The sequence below is a fragment of the Cupressus sempervirens genome, chromosome 4 (assembly GCF_028749045.1).
Source record: "Cupressus sempervirens isolate cs-2001-9-10 chromosome 4, ASM2874904v1, whole genome shotgun sequence".
NCBI classification, from domain to species: Eukaryota; Viridiplantae; Streptophyta; class Pinopsida; order Cupressales; family Cupressaceae; genus Cupressus; species Cupressus sempervirens.
Genome location: NC_143121.1, coordinates 890,476,567 through 890,495,590, shown reverse-complemented (window position 1 = coordinate 890,495,590; position 19,024 = coordinate 890,476,567). Strand labels below are relative to the sequence as shown.

Here is a 19,024-nt window from a genome sequence, read left to right as displayed (position 1 = left end):
ATGCGGTATGCATTTTCCATATGGCACCAACCTCTTTTATATATAAGGAGAATAATCAATGAAGAGACACATCCCTTCACGGGACATGTCTATTCATTAATTAGATGATTAATTTATAATATAAATTTTAAGCATATATATATATATATATATGTATATATATGTATATGTATATGTATATGTATATGTATATGTATATGTATATGTATATGTATATATGTCACATGTGATGAAAAAAACACACACACACAAACACATATAAGATAAATATATCTGATTTGACTAAAAATTTAACAGTCTAAGTATTGTCATCTAAGCTCTTTGTTATTAAAATACCTAGTATGCATTTATACGAACAACCAAAAGATAATCAACATGATGACATATGAGCTCTTAGATGTTAGTCTCACAAAATGCATACTTACCTCATACACAATATGCATCTATATAGACAACTCAAAGAAAATCAATTTAATGACATCTAGGAACTCAATTTTAAGTCCCACAAGAAGCATATTCTCATGATTCAAGTACAACACTTACTCAAAATGTATAACATAGAATTTAGTAAACTGAAGCTACCACACATCAACACTCCCTCTTAACTAGGAAGGCTAAACACAAGACACATATTACACCATTGGTAATATTAGGAATGATAAGTTTTAAGGATCTCTTTGATCATATGATATTCATCATTATGATATCACATTTGATATCATGAGTACTCGTCTTCCAAAATATAACCTTATGATATTTACCAATTACTTAAATAGGGCTTTGATATCACATTTGATATCAAGAGTATTGATCTCCCAGAATATCAATATTTGATATTCACCAAGTACTCAACTAAGGTGTGATATTAAATAATACAAGTTATTGTAAGATCGTAAACTTACAGTAACTTCTACAAATACAAGTGACATCATTTGGAAGGCATCACTTCCTTATGATGTACACTATAGGTAGGCCCATTAAATCGCATAGTGAAAAGATATATTCATGAATTAGAGTCCTCTTGACTACTCTAATTTACTGATCAATGGAAAATCAATGTCAACATGGTTTACACTCTCTTAATCAAAAGACCAAGATCAATAAAGGTTAACCAAATAACATCTTCAGTCTTCTCCCTATCTTTCAAGATTGCCTCTAATAACATATCAGGCTCCCTTTGAATCTCAATCTCACTCTTTTTCCTGCAAGAGCATTCTTAGAGGAAAAGATCAAGGTATATAACTCTTATAGTATGTAATGAATTACAAAAATAAAAGAGACTAACATGTTAGAAATTCTTTAGAATAACTAAGAGGGGGGTTGAATTAGTTATTCAAGGTCCAAATGTCCTAATAAAACTTTTTCACTAAGTATAGTGAGCCCATTAAACTTAACCATGCATCCAAGCTAAACATTCTTCTTAGCAAGTTACTGATAAATCAACATGTAGGAATAAGACACAAAAATCAACACATGACACAGTGATTTACATGGAAATCCAATTTAGGAAAACCACTAGTAACATGCTACTCCTTTCTCAGTCTTCTAAAGTGATGCCCTATGAAATGCTTGCCCTATTAAATGCTACAAAACAAACCATTAAATGTAACCTAATTAAGAGATTTTAACCACCCTATTAGAAGTGGGTCTAGTTAAAGGACTTTAGAGCATTCACTTGGAATGTTAGGTCTTGTTAAAGGATTTACAAAATGGCTATTAAACCAACCTAAGTCCATAGGATTTTTCCCTAACTGATACAATTGCTAGAGAGTAATAATAAGGGCTTTTGATTTGATATAACTCACAATATAACTTACAGATTTCAAATCTCAATTCAGTTCACAAATTTGTTTGGCTTCCAGTCTCTGCAGCTCTAATAGCTTGTCCTCCTTTCAAGCTTTGTCTCCTTAAGTCTCCATGCTCGTTGTTCCAATGCAATCACCTCTATGGTCACCTACTGAAGAAGAGTCTCTATACTCTATTCTTCCCTCTCAATACCTTCTTGTTGACACCACACTCTCTCTCCAATCTCTCTTTACTTCTTGACCTATAACTCCTTAAGGAGGAGTTTGGAATACTTTTCCTGCTCTAATATTTCACTCTTATTTTTGGGTATTAATGGATCAAGTAAGATACAATGTATCTTCCCCTTATCTTGTTTCTTCTAAAAAATCATGTAGAATCCACCTATACTCGCCTAAAAATGGTTAACCTAGAATTCTACACCACTAGCTCAACATCCTTATCTTCCATCTGGTTCCCAAAATTCAAGATAACAAACTTATCAGCTTAGATCTGGCAAATCTTTGACTTTTCAAATAATGTAGTAGATTGGCACTATTGACTTTCTAATGCTCAGCACATACTATGTTATTCGGCATCTACTGTGTATTCACTTGGCATCAACTAAGTTTTACTGATGCTCGAAACCTATTATATTTTATCTAACTCGACACCTAAACTTGCTTGGTACCTACTATTTCACTTGGCACACACTAGATTTTTCATTTTCTTGTCACTTATTGATAATCTGCTCGGCATGAACTAACTTGCTTGACACCCACTGATGAATTTAGTTAAGCTTTGTAGACAATTTTTTTATAACTTATTTTTCTAGAGTTTCTAAGTGTAGCCAACCTCTGTATCTTCAAGTGTATTATGAATACATCATTTTACCATTGTCATAACTAATCCTTGTACTTCATTACAAAATCATAACTCAACCTTTCCCTTAGGCACTTTTGTTACATCTTACTGACTAAATCCTTTTCATCAATCAACTAAGTGATAGTACTTGGATCTTATAAGCAATTGTCATTCTAGCGAATAGGAGGTTTGACATCAGTGACAAAACAATGATTGAAAACATTCTTTATCAACAATCTCCCTTCAATAATGATCTTTTCAATCAGATTTCAACAATCTCCCTCTTTGGCATTGATGGCAAACCAAACTGATCAACCAAGTTATCAAAATGCTAACTAGGTTAAAATAGTAAGTCAAATGCCAAAAAGAAAAAATTTGTACCCAAAATTATTCATTCTATCAACAACTTTGTATTTCTTATGACTCCCTCTGAATTCTATACGTAACTCCCTCTTTCAAAGTATGAGGGATATCTCTTTTGCTGATACACTATCTTCATTCTTTTTGTTCTATTCCCTCTCTAATCTTGTCATCCTCATTGATTTTTATTTGTGATATTTTCTCTCTCTTAGCTACTATTTCTCCCTTTACACATTTGATCCTGTAGATCTGATCAGTTTCTGCTATTTCTCCCTCTTTGATAACAATGCCAAAGACATATTATTTCAGCATCTTATCATGCAAGTGTAGCATTTGTAGGAACTCTAATTTCTCCCTCTTTCACCTTGCCTATGACTTGTTTGGAATTTTAGTATTTTAATTACTTCAGGTGAAACCTAAAGTAAGGATCCTCTACATCAATTTATATCATTTCAGTAATCAACTCATTTGATGCAGAGTGGTCTTCTTGTTACTTAAACAACCTTGGATAGAGGTATCACCCCTAACTTACCTCTAAGATACTCAAATGCATCTTTATGTAATGGTTTTGTGAAGATGTCAGCAATTTGTTCCTTTGAGTTGACATATTCCATCTTCACATGTTTGTCTTCCACTAGTTCGCTTACATAGTGATACGTAATTACAATGTGCTTTGTTTTGGAATGCATTACAAGTTTCTTTGATATGTTGATGGCACTTGTGTTATCATAATAGAGTATTACAAGTTTAGTTATCTCTTCCTTCATACCTTTCAACAGGTGCTTGATCCATACAATATTGGTATAGTTGATGGCAACAACAACATATTTGGCTTCAGCTATGGACTATGAGGTATAACTTTGCTTTTTGCTAGTCCAAGTGACTAATATTTTACCTAAGAAGAGTGCTCTTCCATTGGTACTTTTTTTGTCATCTATATTACCTCCCCAATCTACATTAGTATAAGCATTCAACTCAAACTTTTCAGTCATCTTGTAGTATAAACCAAAGTCATCTATTCCTTTTAGGTACCTCATTATTCTTTTTACTACCATAAGATGATTTTCTGTTGGTTTACAGAAAATCTTGCCACTATTCCAATACATAATGCAATGTCTGGTCTACTGTGTACAACATACTATAACTTTTTTATCATTGACCTATAGATTGTCTAATTTACTTTAGCTAATTCGTCATTCTTAGATAACTTATTTCCTATTACATTGGTGTACTGATTGGTTTTGAATCCTCTAAGACAAATGTTTTGAATATCTCCTTGATATATTTTTATTGAGTCACAAATATGCCATGTTTCAGTTGATGTACTTTCAATCCAAAAAAGAATTTAATTTACCCAAACATTGACATCTCAAACTCATGTTTCATCTGATCAGAAAAATCTTTGCATAGTGCATATTTTCCTCCAAATATTATATCATCAACAAAGATTTTAGATATTAAAATGTCTTTAACTTTTTCTATCTTGATATACAAGTTGTTGTTGTCATCTGTTCTCTCAAATCCTATCTTCACAAGATATTTGTGAAGTCTCCCATACCAAGCTCTAGGTACTTGTTTCAAACCATGGAGTGTTTTATGCAGTTTGCAAACCATATCCTTGTTGTTGTGATCAAAAAATCCCTTTGGTTGTTCTATGTAAACTTCCTCTTCCTGTATACCATTCAGAAAAGTAGACTTTACATCTATTCGGTAGACTTTAAAACCTTTGTAAGCAGCATATGCAAGTAGAGTTCTTACTTCTTCCATCCTTGCAATAGGGGCAAATGTTTCCCCATAGTCCAGTCCTTCTTCTTGAGCATAACTTTTACAAACTAGTCTGGCCTTATTTCTTGTGATCTCACCATTGTCATCTAGCTTGTTCCTAAATACCCACTTGGTACCAATCACATTCTTATCAGCTAGTATTGGAACTAAAGTTTAAGTTTTTTTCTTCTCTATTTGCTCAATCTTCTCTTCCATACTTTACACTAATCATCATCTTGTAGTGCATCTTTCACTATTTTGGGTTCAATCTTGCTTATTAGACATGATTCATTTTTTAGTTTGTTCCTTGTCATTGGTCTAACTTCTTCTCACTAATGATTTGTTCAATAGGGTAATGTCTTCTCACATACTTGGATAGCCTTGGTTCTATCCTTGTTTCCATGTCTGGTCTTTCAGCTTCAAAGTCACTGTGCACATCTCTTTCTAGTAGTTCAACATCTGTTTCATATGTACTATTTTCAAAATCAAAATGAGCATTTTCTTCATTCTGTAACTCAACTTTTGAATGCAACTCAGCATTCACTGGTTATGACTTAGCAGATACTAAAACTTGTTGCTGATTCCCAACTAGATTGGCAGCTTCTTCTTTAGTAGACATTCCTTCATAGAAGTATACAAAGGATCTGTACTCTTCTAGTTTCTTGATGGATTCATCAACTTGAACTTCTATATGCTAATCAGAGTTTACATTTGCACTCTAGACAATTTTGTTAGTGTTAGTATTTAAACACTTATATGCTTTACTTCTAGTGGAGTATCTAAGGAATATACCTTTATCACTCTTTCCATCAAACCTGCCATTTTTAGAATCTTTAAGAATATAGAACTTACAACCAAACACTTTGAAATGTTTTACATTGGGTGAGTGACCATACCATAATTCAAACGTTGTTGCATTTGTACCTTTCTTGATTTGTACTCAATTCAGAGTGTAGACAACTATACTTATAGCTTCTCTCCAGTACTTTAGAGCAACATTCTTCTCCATCATTAATGTTTTGGCATAGTCAATCACTAATTTATTCCTCCTCTTTGCAATTCCATTCTGTGGGGGAGTTCTATGTGCTAATGTTTGTCTCTTAATTCCTTTATCATTGCAAAATGTCTCAAATTCTTTTGGTGTGAACTCTCCTCCTCTGTCTGATCTTAGGCACTTTAGACTCTTCCCTGTTTCTTTTCCAACCTTGGCTAAATACCACTTAAACATTTGAAATGCATTAGATTTTTTCTTTAAGAACACAAAAGTCATCATCCTAGAGTAATCATCAAAAAACAACATTATATATCTATCTCCTTTGTAGCTTTACACTTCTATTGGGCCACATAAATTAGTATGGACTAACTCTAGTACTCAAGTATAGGTTTTTCTTTTGAAACTTGACTTGGTCATCTTTCCTAGTTGACACTGTTTGCACATTATATTGTCAAGCTTCTTTAGTTTGGGCAAACCTCTGACTTTCTTCAATTTGTTGATGCTAATCAGATTATCAAAGTTGACATGACATAGCCTTTTATGCCATACCCACACATTATCAAATCTTACAATAAGATAGGCATCATCCTCCACATCTATGTAAAATAGATTACTCTTAGTTTGGTCTCCTTTTCTTATCAGATTTCCATCAATGTCATAGATTTTGGCAGTTTTATTTCCAAATTCTACTTTGCATCCTACATTGTCTAATTGTGACACACTCAGTAGATCATAGTTCAATCCTTCAACATAGTATGTATTATCACATGAAATTTTCTTTGTAAGCTTAATGGAACCCTTTCTTTTGATTAGACATGGAGCATCATTTCAAAATCTAACACTATTTCTATCACTCTGAGTTAAGGTAATGAACTTATTTTTATCTCTTGTCATGTGATGTGAGCACCCACTATCTATGATCCACTTGTCATTCTTGTTTACAAAGGTTACCAGTGTTGTTGCCTCATCTTCATCTAACTCATCCTTCATGGCTACATAAACTACCTCATCATCATTTTCATCATAATTCTCTTCTTCAACAATGTAGCACTTTTTGCCTTTGTCTTTATAATCTCTATTTTCATCTTCTCTTTTTTTCTTATACTTGTTATCTTTTTAGTAGCTCTTTTTATGTGTGCACCTTGTAGCAATATGTCCTACTTTGTTGCAATTAAAATGAATGATAGGTAGCTTACCTTTAAATTTACCTTTGCCTCTGTGAAATCTTCTGGCCAGCAATGCTTCCAATTGTTCCACATCTTCTTCATCTATGCTACTATTACTGGATGCATATTTTATCTTTCTTTTCTTCTTCTTTGGTTTCACCTCTTCAGTGTCTTTCAACAATAGCTTGGCCTTGAAAGCAGATTCAAGATTCTTAGGTTTGTAGTTATCAAATTTGGATAACTCAAATGTAGTAAGTCTTCCTACTATACCTTCAAGAATTAGTTTTTTTCCTAGCATGCATCTCAACTCTTGGATGGTTGATACTCTAATAGCATAGATGGGGAGCAAGGTTCTTAATACTTTGCTAATAACAATTTCATCATCTAAATGACTAGCGACACTTCTTATTGCACTTACTACTTCCTTTATTGAGAAATGTTCTCACCTTCCTCCATTCTCATGTCATTAAACTTTACTCTAAGGCTTCATAGTGATTTACATGGTCAACAAATGACATGAAAAGTCAACACATGACACAAAAAGTCAACACATGACATAGTGATTTACATGGAAACCCAATTTGGGAAAAAACACTACTAACATGCTAATCCTTTCCCACTCTTTTGAAGTGATGTCCTATGAAAGGTCTGCCCTATTAAAGGCTACAAAACACACTATTAAATGTGACTTAGTTAAGGGATTTTAACCACCTTGTTAGAAGTGGGCTAGGTTAAAGGACTTTAGAATATTTACTTGGAATGTCACCCCATTAAAGGATTTTTAAAATGGTTGTTAAACCAACCTAAGTTCATAGGATTTTTCCCTAACTGATACAATTGCTAGAGAGTAACAATAAGGGCTTTTGATCTAATATAAAGTTCACAACATAACTTGTAGATTTCAGATCTCAGTTCAGTTCACAAATTTCCCTGGCTTTAATTTTTGTAGCTCTGATAGCTTCTCCTCCTTTCAAGCTTTGTCTCCTTAAGTCTCCATGCTTGTTGTGCCAATGCAATCACCTCTTTGGTCACCTATTGAAGTAAAGTCTTTGTACTCTATTCTTCCCTCTCAATACCTTCTCCTTGACACCACACACTCTCTCCAATCTCTCTTGTTAGTCTAAAAATGGTTTTGACACTTGAGTGCCAACACACTTAACCACTTTCCACATTGAAGCTGAGTACACTGTGTATGTCGAGCCACAATGTGTGCTAAGTCAGGAAATTCATCCGGTGTCGAGTGATCTTCAGGTGCCGAGCAGTCTTCAGGTGCCGAGTGAAGATCAGGTGCCAAGTGAGTACAGGTGTCGAGCATGATCTAAATATCGAGCATTATTCAGGTGTTGAGTCTTAAATGATGTCAAGCAAGATAGGAGCATATAAAGAAGCCAAGTTACAGAAGGTGTCGAGCATCAAGAAGCAGTAAGTGTTGAGTAAGTCAGAATCAACATATGAACTTGAAACTTCACAAACTCAGATGTAAATTGTTTTCATAGCCGACATAAGACAAATTTCAAAATATTTGAGTGATAAGATCAAATCATTTATATTTCCTATGCAATCTACATGTAGCCAATAAGAAAAATGGAGAAGGCATGCAACCAATAAGAGATGTGCAAGGAATAAGCAAAAATCAAAGATTAAATATGGATCATAGATCCATACCTAATCCTAAGTCTTCGAGTGTCTTTATAAGGAAGATGAAATCACATTGAATAAGAGAGCAAAAACAAAAGGTGTATAAGGAAGACTAATATCAGAGAAAAGAGAATTAGATCACAGAGGATAAAGATCAGAAAGAGAAAATCAAGTGCTTGTATTCAGCAATCAAAGGATTGTAAGTGATCAGGTTTATTATACCTAATACTCTTTAGTCATTGTATTAGAAAGGAAATCCTATGATGATAGGTTAGCTTAGCAGCTATTTTATAGATCTTTTAACTAGGTGACTAAATCCTTTGATGGGGTGACACTTCATGTAAAGTGTTTGTAAATCCTTTAATCAGGTCACTATTGATATAGTGTAAAGCCTTTGACAGGGCAGGCCTTTAATAGGGCAGACCATTATAAGTGGTCAAACATTATTACTACAGTGATTTTATGGGTATCATCCCAACCCCAGTTTTACTTTCTTATTTCTGGAGGGTTTCTAGGTTTTCTTTCCAATAATTTATTCCAAAAATTGGTATCAGAGCTGAGTTTCTCTCAAAGAAAAGCCTAACAGCTTGGAGGAAAAGATCTAAGGATGGAAGTTTTCAAACTTGGAAAGATCATTGAAAACGAGGTGATAGATGTTCATCTCGCTCTACAAAAGGTAGAGGAAACTAGAGTAGAATTAAGAAAATCTTTTAAAAGAAGAAAGGAGATAGCCATAGCTGAAAATGACATACACTACAAGGAGATTGATACCACACAATTGTTTGCCAATGGAGACATTGAAGAATTTGATGCAACAATAGTAGAACTGATGGAGAAAAACAAAGCTCAAGAAAATGAGATAAGATCTCTCAAGATGGAACATGAATCACAGACCATAATGTTATGTGAAATCACTAAACAAAAGAAAAGAGCAGTTGAGGACAGAATCATGATGGAAGATGACAAAAGAAATCTTGCAAATAGACTGGAAGAAAAATGTACTAAATTAACAAGGATCTCAAACATGCAGATGGATACACTTGCTCAAATGATGAACCTTCATCATGAACTTAATATGAAAGATATTGAGATCTCTACACTGAGGATGCAAAATGAACAATTACAAAATGAATTGAATAGAGAAAAGGAGATAGCAGATAATCTCAACAAGTCAAGCGAAGCCATAAAGTACTTTGAACAATTGCTGAAATTCCCAAGATCAACCCATGATACATCAGGACTTGGATACAACAGCACTGAAGTTGGTGAATCATCAAAGAGTGTTGAGCAAAGAAGTGACAAAGGTAAGGATTTTAAACTCACTTGTCATTACTGTAATAAAAAGAGACATACTGCTAATATTTGCAGGAGTAGAAGAATCAATCAACCAAACACACATAAAAGCAAGAGTTACTGTCACAAGTGCAAAATGCAAGGACATATGATACAAGACTCTAGATCCAAAATCCCAAGAACACAAAGATTTGATGGACATTTTCATAATTGCAAGAAATATGGACATAGGACATTTGAATGCAGATCAAAGCCCATGTGGACATCAAATCAACCAGCAAAAGGGAATGAAATCCACTACCATTGGGATTATAACACTAGGTATAGTTGTCACTATTGTCAGGAATATGGACATATACCCCAGAATTGCATAAAAAAATATTTCAAGGGAAACTATAAAAGATGGTTGAGCCAAACCACATGCTTCAGTTGCTTGAAAATTGGTCATACTAGGAAGAACTATCCTACAAGGTCCAAAGCACCAAATACTGAAGCCAACAAAGGAAAAGAAAGGATTGATGTCATAAGAGGAAAAATGAATAAGACTTGGAAGAAAAAAGATGAATGCAGTACATCAAGAAAAGGGATCACTTCACCTAACAGGTCAAGTGATCACATTTCATCAAACTAAGCATAAGGGAGATATATGGGACTGATATACAAAGTTATATCATACATTAGTCCCAAGACAAAGAAGCACTGAAAAGAAGAATTAAGCATAAGATAAGATGCTAAGACTAAAATTCGAACAATGATGCTGAGTCGTCTTTAGATGCCAAGTAAAATTGCTTTGGATGCCGAGTTATCAACAAAGTAAGTAGATGCTGAGTAATCATAGCTATCGAGTGGATGCTGAGTTGAAAAACATTTGGAAGCTGAGTGACAGGTGTAGGTACTAAAATGCATTAAATGCAAAAGTTTCTTCTTTCATTTAAAAGTAAAATTTGATTCATTCTTGAGCCATTCAAACAAAGAGCGATTACTTTGAGCACGTCTGAGTGATTTTCAAGATTTCAACCAGTGATTTACAGCAATTCAGCACCTACCCAAGTGATCTAAGTATCTATCTAGGTATTTCCTTCAAGTGCCGAGTTTTACAGTTTGAGAAGATTTAAATCGTCAAAACCCTAGTTTAGATATAAATGGCATCAAGCTCAAAAATGACCCAAGAGAAAATGAGCCATGAGATTCAACTTGTCAGCAACGAAGTTAAGCAACCTAAGTTTAGACCTATACCAGAGGTTGCATACAAAGACAATCCTGCTGGTGCCCTATCCGCCATCCCTGTAAAAGTTATTATGGGTTAGGATGTGCGAAAATGCTATAATTGTAAAATAGGAGCCATAGGAGATTTGGAAATCTTTAATGCCTATGACAAACTCTGTGGTAATGATATTCTAAAAGATGAGTTTTCTATCATAGAAAAGAAGGGTTTAACCAAAGCCTTAGTTTTTCCAATCGTATTAAAAAATGAGTGGATACGCATTATACTCAGCAGAATCTATGATGGATCATTCTGGTTAGGACAAGGGCAAGTCAAGATTACTAAGAATATGGTTCATAGGGTTACTGGCTTTCCAACCCTAGATTGGCTAAAGACCTTGAGAACTGAAAAGAAGGAAACAATTGAGAAAAACATAGGAGCAAAGTGGAACAATAGAGTTATGACTATAGACACCATAACCGATCCCCTTTTAGATTTTTCTATAAGGATCATATCACATAAGTTTTACCAATCCAATAGGTTAAATAGTGTACCCTGCATAGCAGTAGATGTGGCACATAAACTTGTAAAGAAAGATCACACTTATGATCTTGTAGAACTCTTGTTGCAACAGATCAATGAAAATCTTGGAGCTATTAGAAAATCCAAGGGAGCACAGTGCAAATTTGGTTCAGTGTTGGTTTGTATGTTCTTCTATGTAATGCAGGAATTCCCTTCATTTGGCAAAGTCAACTAGAGTCAAAATAAAACAATTGTTGATCAAATTAATGATTTCATTGCACAAATGGGAGATAGATTTGATGATCAAATGTCTATCTATTTTGAGGATTTAAAAAATGCAATGAAGAACAAAATGAGAATAGCAGTCTCACTGGTAGAAAAGCATATAAATGACATGTTTTCTTGTTGATATTGATTACATCTACATTCAAGCAGTTCTTCCTAGAACAAGATGGCTTAGACCATTAGGATATGAGCTTGATATTGACCAAGCTTCTGCAGCCATCACAGCTTTACTTGCAGAGGAAATGGACAAAACTGCCAAGGCATTTGAAGCATATGACACTGTAAAATCAAGAGTTGTTATAGAACTCAAGACAGCCTTAGCAGTAAAGAAAAAGGACAAGCTGGTAAAGAAAATAAAGAAGAAATTTGGTGTTGGAGAATCAAGTGCAGCAGGTGAAGAAGAAGAGATTAGTGAAGGAGAAGAAGAAGGTGAGCTAGAACAAGAGCCACTTGAATTGCCTCAAAGTCAAGGTGAAAAGAAAGATGAGAGTGCTGAGGAAACAAAAACCAAGGAAGCACCCATCAGAGGCAAAGTCATCAAAAGGAAAACAAAGACACCTCCTGCTTCTCAGCCCTCGCCAAAGAATGCTACCATGCAAACGCAAAAGAAGCCAACAACAAGAGCTACAACAAGGGCCTCTACCCAAAAGGCTAAAGAGGAAGCCACAAAGAAGAAAAACACAAAGGCACAGGAAGAGCCAAAGAAAAGGAAAAGATATGTGGCTCAACTTGATACCGATGAAGAAGATCAGACTGAAGAGGTAAGTCCTCCTAAATCATCAATTGATATATTATGTAAGAAGATTAGGAATGGATATTTAAATGAAATGAAAAAGATTGATTTCAATAAGTTCAGTAAAGAGGAACAAAATAGCATAGAAGAATCAATCTATGCATTAATGGAAAAGTTCAAGTATACACCTCTTGAACTAGATGGACAATTGCCAAAGGAATTGTCTAAAACTATAGAAGACAGATGGCATTTCTTCCTAATGATGGAGAAAGAGTTGAGGGAATCAACCCTAGCAAACCTACTGCCTGATTTAACAAAAGAATAGGTAACTCAAGTAGTCAAAAGGCATAACAAAAAGTTTACACCTAAATATAGGGCATTCTCCATCCTGTAAAACAAAATTGAAGAAGTTGTACAGAGAACAACAAGAGTTTGTAAAAACTTATACAAGACATTTGAAGATGTTCTTGTAGATATATACAAAGAGGAAGCTACTGTGAAACCTAAAGAAAGAAGGAAGAGGAGAGAGGAGAAAACAGAAGAAGAGAAAAAGGTTGAAGAAGAGGAAAATAAGAAAGAAAGAGAGGAGGAAAGAAAAGATGAAGACAAAGGAACTGATGAACAACAAAGTGTGCAGGGTACACATCTTTCACCTCCTAGCTCGCCTCACTCACCTACCACACTTACAGAAATCATAAAGATTAAGGATGTTGTTGACACTACATGTCAAAACATCAATCCATTAACTACAGTGGATCTTACTAAGATCCTTGACCAAACAACTATACAAGCACAATTGTGTATAAGTCCCATATTGGTCAGTGTGGACAATCTTCAAAAGTCAGTAAATAAACTCAAAGAGGTCAAGGTGCCATCACAACAACCACCTCAAACCATTCAAACTAATGGGCATACATTTCTACCACCTCCGTCACCACCAAGATTAGTCACTCAAACTCATCAGGAGTCGAGTGCAACAACAAAGGTAATCATAGGGACAACAGTTTAGACAGCGAGTACTCCTCCAGCAGCAGTGACACAACAAGAAGAAGACAAGCAAGAAGAAGAGGATAAGGAAGAAACCCAAAATAAAGGAGTCTTCAATACAAACTTTGATTGAATTACCAAAAATAGCAACTCCCACCAAACCTAGTCATGAGCAGAGCACTGAAAAGATAACCTTACATGTCAGTACACCAAGTTCAAGTTCTACAAGGGTAGCTAGGACCATCCATTATGGTATTCCTGAACTTGATGAAGAAATAAAAATACCTTATTATGATTCAAGCACTCTAAATGAGGAAAAGATGAATGAAATATAGAGTGCATTGGATAAGAGGAGGAGATAAGAGGCAATGAGAAAAGACTACAAATACAAGTAGGCACTGAATGAAATAAAAGATATATTCATAGATGCTTTTAGTCTTCAACCTCCAGATGCAAACAGGCCAATACTTGAGCAATTATCTGATATTGTTGACCAAGTAAATAATGAAGACCATGATACTAATGTAAAACTATTGGAATGGTCAGAAAAGAAGTTTATAGGCAAAGTCAACCAAAAAATAGCTAATAACATAATTTTGGGATAGGTTGACCTGGCCAAGAAATTGGAAAATGTCAAAAGTGTATTAGGGAACATATTTTCCCTTTAAAGAAAATTGTGTGATTTTTCCAGGTTCATAAATGAAATAAATCAAAAAAATTTGAACCTTGAGAGTAAATTAAAACTCTCTAGCATGCACCTACCCTCAGATCTTGCACAGAGTGAAAAGCAATTTGCTCGTACATTACACACTCAGAGGGAATTAGTTGCATTATCAGCAGAAGAGGCCACTATCAAAGAAAAGTTGATGCAAATTCAAGCCTCCATTACTCCTCACGTAGAAGTATTGCACAAGGAGAAAATGTATGCAAAAACAGTCTGAAGAAGGATCCCAATATTTCTACACATGAAGGACTAGTTGATCTCGCAGCAGAGCTTGCAATCCAACAAAAGTCATTGGATATTGCCTTAAATAATTGGGATGCAGCTCTCCAAATACTCCTTGAGGTAAACAAGACATTTTTGGCCAAACATGGCATTACTATTTAGGACCCTTTGACATAAGTATCAAAAAGGGGGAGATAATACTCTAAGGGGGAGATAATATTGTGAAGATATATTAAAGAGAACATTAGGCATAACAGCACAAGATATTGGCATCATAAACTCAGGGGGAGTTATAAGAGTTATAATAATTTTGAGGTATATATTGTAAGTTACAAATTTTTAATAAACCTCTGTATACATACCAAGCAGATCAGAAAAATATACATACCAAGTAGATCAGAAAACATACTCATAAGATCAGATGAATATTGCTTAGTTAAGTGTTTTTGACACTCATGTCAAAAGGGAGAGATTGTTAGTCTAAAAATAGTTTTGACACTTGAGTTCCAACACACTTAACCACTTTCCACATTGAAGCCGAGTACACTGTGTATGCCGAGCCACAGCATGTGCCGAGTTAGGAAATTTATCAGGTGCCGAGTGATCTTAAGGTGCCGAGAAGTCTTCAAGTGCCAAGTGAAGAACAGGTACCAAGTGAGTACAGGTGTCGAGCATGATCTAAGTACCAAGTATTATTTAGGTGTCGAGTCTTAAATGATGCTGAGCAAGATAGGAGCATATACAAAAGCCAAGTTACAGAAGGTGTTGAGCATTAGGAAGCAGTAAGTGTCGAGTAACTCAGAATCATCATATGAGTTTGAAACTTCACAAATTCATATGTAAACCATTTTCATAGCTGACATAAGACAAATCTCAAAAGATTTAAGTGATAAGATCAAATAATTTATATTTCCTATGAAATCTACATGTAGCCAATAAAAAAAATGGAGAAGGCATGCAACCAATAAGAGATGTGCAAGGAATAAGAAAAAATTAGAGATTAAATATGGATCGTAGATCCATACCTAACCCTAAGTCTTTGAGTGTCTTTATAAGGAAGATGAAATCACATTGAATAAGAGAGCAAAAAAAAATGTGTATAAGGAAGACTAATATCAGAGAAAAGAGAATCATATCACAGAGGATCAAGATCAGAAAGAGCAGATCAAGTGCCTGTATTTAGCAATCGAAGGATTGTAAGCGATCAAGTTTATTATACCTAATACTCTTTAGTCATTGTATTAGAAAGGAAATCCTATGATGATATGTTAGCTTAGCAGCTATTTTATAGATCCTTTAACTAGGTGACTAAATCCTTTGACAGGGTAACACTTCATGTAAAGTGTTTGTAAATCCTTTAATCAAGTCACTATTGATACGGTGTAAAGCCTTTGACAAGGCAGGCCTTTAACAGGGCAGACCATCAGAAGTGGTCAAACATTATTACTGCAGTGATTTTGTGGGTATCATCCCCACCCCAGTTTTACCTTCTTATTTCTGGAGGGTTTCTGGGTTACCAAATCTTAAGTGTTAAGTGGTGATGAATATTGGTTTCTTATGATTGCTTAATATTTATATGCATGCATGTTCATTTCAAAAATATGTTATTAAGGATTTGAAACAGTTAAAAGGCTAGTACTTCTAATTCACCCCCACCCCCCCCCCCCCCCCTTCTCAAAAGCATTCTTTCCAATAATTTGTTCCAACATCTCTTTGCTTCTTCACCTGTAACTCCTTAAGTAGGAGTATGGAATACTTTTCTCGCTCTAATCTTTCACTCTTATTTTTGGGTTTTAATGGATTAGGTAAGATATGATGTATCCTCCCCTTATCTTATTTCTTCTAGAAACATTATATGGAATCCACTTGTATTCACCTAAAAATGGTTAACCTAAAATTCTGCACCACCAGCTCAACATCCTTATCTTCCATCTGGTTCCCAAAATTTGAGGTAACAAACTTATTAGCCGAGATCTAGAAAATCTTTGACTTTTCAAATAATGCAACAACTTGGCACTATTGAATTTCTAATGCTTGGCACATACTATGTTACTTGACACCTACTATGGATTCACTCGGCATCAACTAAGTTTTACTAATGCTCGATATCTATTACATTTTATCTAGGTTGGCACCTGAACTTTCTTGGCACCTACTATTTCACTCGGCACGCACTAGATTTTACATTTGCTCAGCACTTACTAATTATTTGCTTGGCATGAACTAACTTGCTCAGTACCCTTTGATGAATTTAGTCAAACTTTGCAAACAATTTTGTTATAACTTATTCCTCTAGAGTTTCTAAGTGTAGCCAACCTCTGTATTTTCAAGTGTATTATCAATACATCATTTTACCATTGTCTTAACTAATCCTTGTACTTCATTACAAAATCATAACTCAACCTTTTCCTTAGGTTCTTTTGTTACATCTTACTGATTAAATCCTCTTCATCAATCAACTAAGTGATAGTATTTGGTTCTTATAAGCAATTTTCATTCTAATAAATAGCAGGTTTGACATTAGTGACAAAACAATGATTGAAAAAATTCTTTATCAACAATCTCTCTTCTTCAATAATGATCTTTTCAATCAGATTTCAACGTAGCATAATACTTAAGAATAAATTTTCATAATAATTAAAACCATTTCCATAAAATATTGACTATTTTTGTTGTTTTTGAATATATGTACATATTCAGTCTTCTACACACACACACATTTTAAGTTATTATTTACTCATTCCCCTCATATTTTTCTCAAAGAGATCATTCTAATAATATAGAAAAATATTTGTTCCAACTTCAACATATTATTTTCTTAATCAAATAACTAACTATGACTAAGAAATTCCTATTCAAACAAGAGCTCTGTTAGAGCTTGAGTCCCTGCCTTCTGTGTAGAGTGGAAAATATATTTTAAAAGGAAATAAATAGTAGTCCAAAGATAGAATAATAGTGGTCATATGCGATAGTAGTAACATGTAGAAATTTAGCAAAGTAGAAGGGCATTATATTTGAAGAATGATAAAGTGGTAACCAATCTGAGATTCAAAGAAGAATAATAAGAATATGTATGGGAGGAGTTTTGAGAAATCAAGGAAAGTATCATGAGTAATAATGACAATTATAAGGTATAGTAACATACACATAATATAGTAGACAACACATTGTGATAAACTCATTGATAATTTATATGATAATGATACTTGTCCAACAATAACCAACCAACCAAAAAATTCATTTTTAAATTCCTTTTGTAGGTTTTCCTCCACTATTTTCCAAGGAAACATAAAACTATGCCCAAGCCTCAATACATCCCCTTAATCCTAAATCAAAATAGTGAAGTAAACAACCTAGTCCTGGACAGATAGTCAAAGCCAATGATCCATTGAGATGTCCTTAACTTGGGGAGTTGTATCTTAGCTCTAGTGGCTTTATGTGTTTTGAATCTCTTGATCTCAACCCTAATGCAAAAATATAGATATTGATATTTCCTTAGAAATTAAAATATCACTTTACTAATAATCATAAATTTTAAAAATATTAAAAGTTAAAAGTAATAAGTTTAGTTGCTAGTTCAATTTTACTAAAAATAAATTGTATTTCACTCTATAAAATTTTATCTCAATTTTTTTTGCTAGCCAAAAATTACAAAGAAAATTATGACTTAGATGAGACCATTATAGATTTATTTAATATATTCCTCTATACAAAGTTCCTTCTTTTTTCTTTTGTAATTTTAAAATTTTAGAATTAATTGAAAAATATAATCTATTACCATTTATAAATTATCATACATCAAGCTACCTCTATGTACCTCAAACTATCCTATTGTGGGCAAATCATCATTTCATGAAGAATAAATTTGTTCTAGAAAATGAACACACTCGGCTTCTTGATTATTGAAATGATTTTATGTAAATGTAATTATTCATAATTCTAATTTGCATAATAGTTTAAACCTGGTTGATTTCAATTTTATAAATTTATTTTGGAACTTTAAACTGTTGGTGGCCAATGTGAACATAAAACTATGTATAACAAAGCATGTTAGACCCCATAGTATAGAACTAAATAGCATTGTAATCATATCCTTCATAAAATTCAGTCCATATAAATCTAGCTCATGGATTTATGGAATGGTCATTAACAATATAGTACACATGAAAGTTAAATGAAATTAAGAATAGTTAAACTATATCTATTCAAATGAAATTTGTATCATATATTCTTAACTAATTTATACCTTTTATACCTTATGGTCTATTTTAATGTCATATAGGTCAATATTCTATAGAATATGTTCAAGTGTGACTGCTAATTGGTACCCTAATAATTGCATTTTTAATGACTTAGTATTCTACAGAATATGTTCAACTGTGACAGGTAATTGGTATCCTAACAATTATATTTTAATGACTTAGAAGTTAGTGGGCCTCTCAATGTGTTTTAAAAGGATGTCATTAAGGTTGAGGCAAGGGAATTG

General features: G+C 33.8%; 1 pseudogene; it reads left to right on the top strand.

The window, feature by feature from the left end:
- The window catches only part of LOC149564255 (U-box domain-containing protein 33-like), a 37,647-nt pseudogene continuing 18,623 nt past the window's right edge, over positions 1-19,024 (top strand).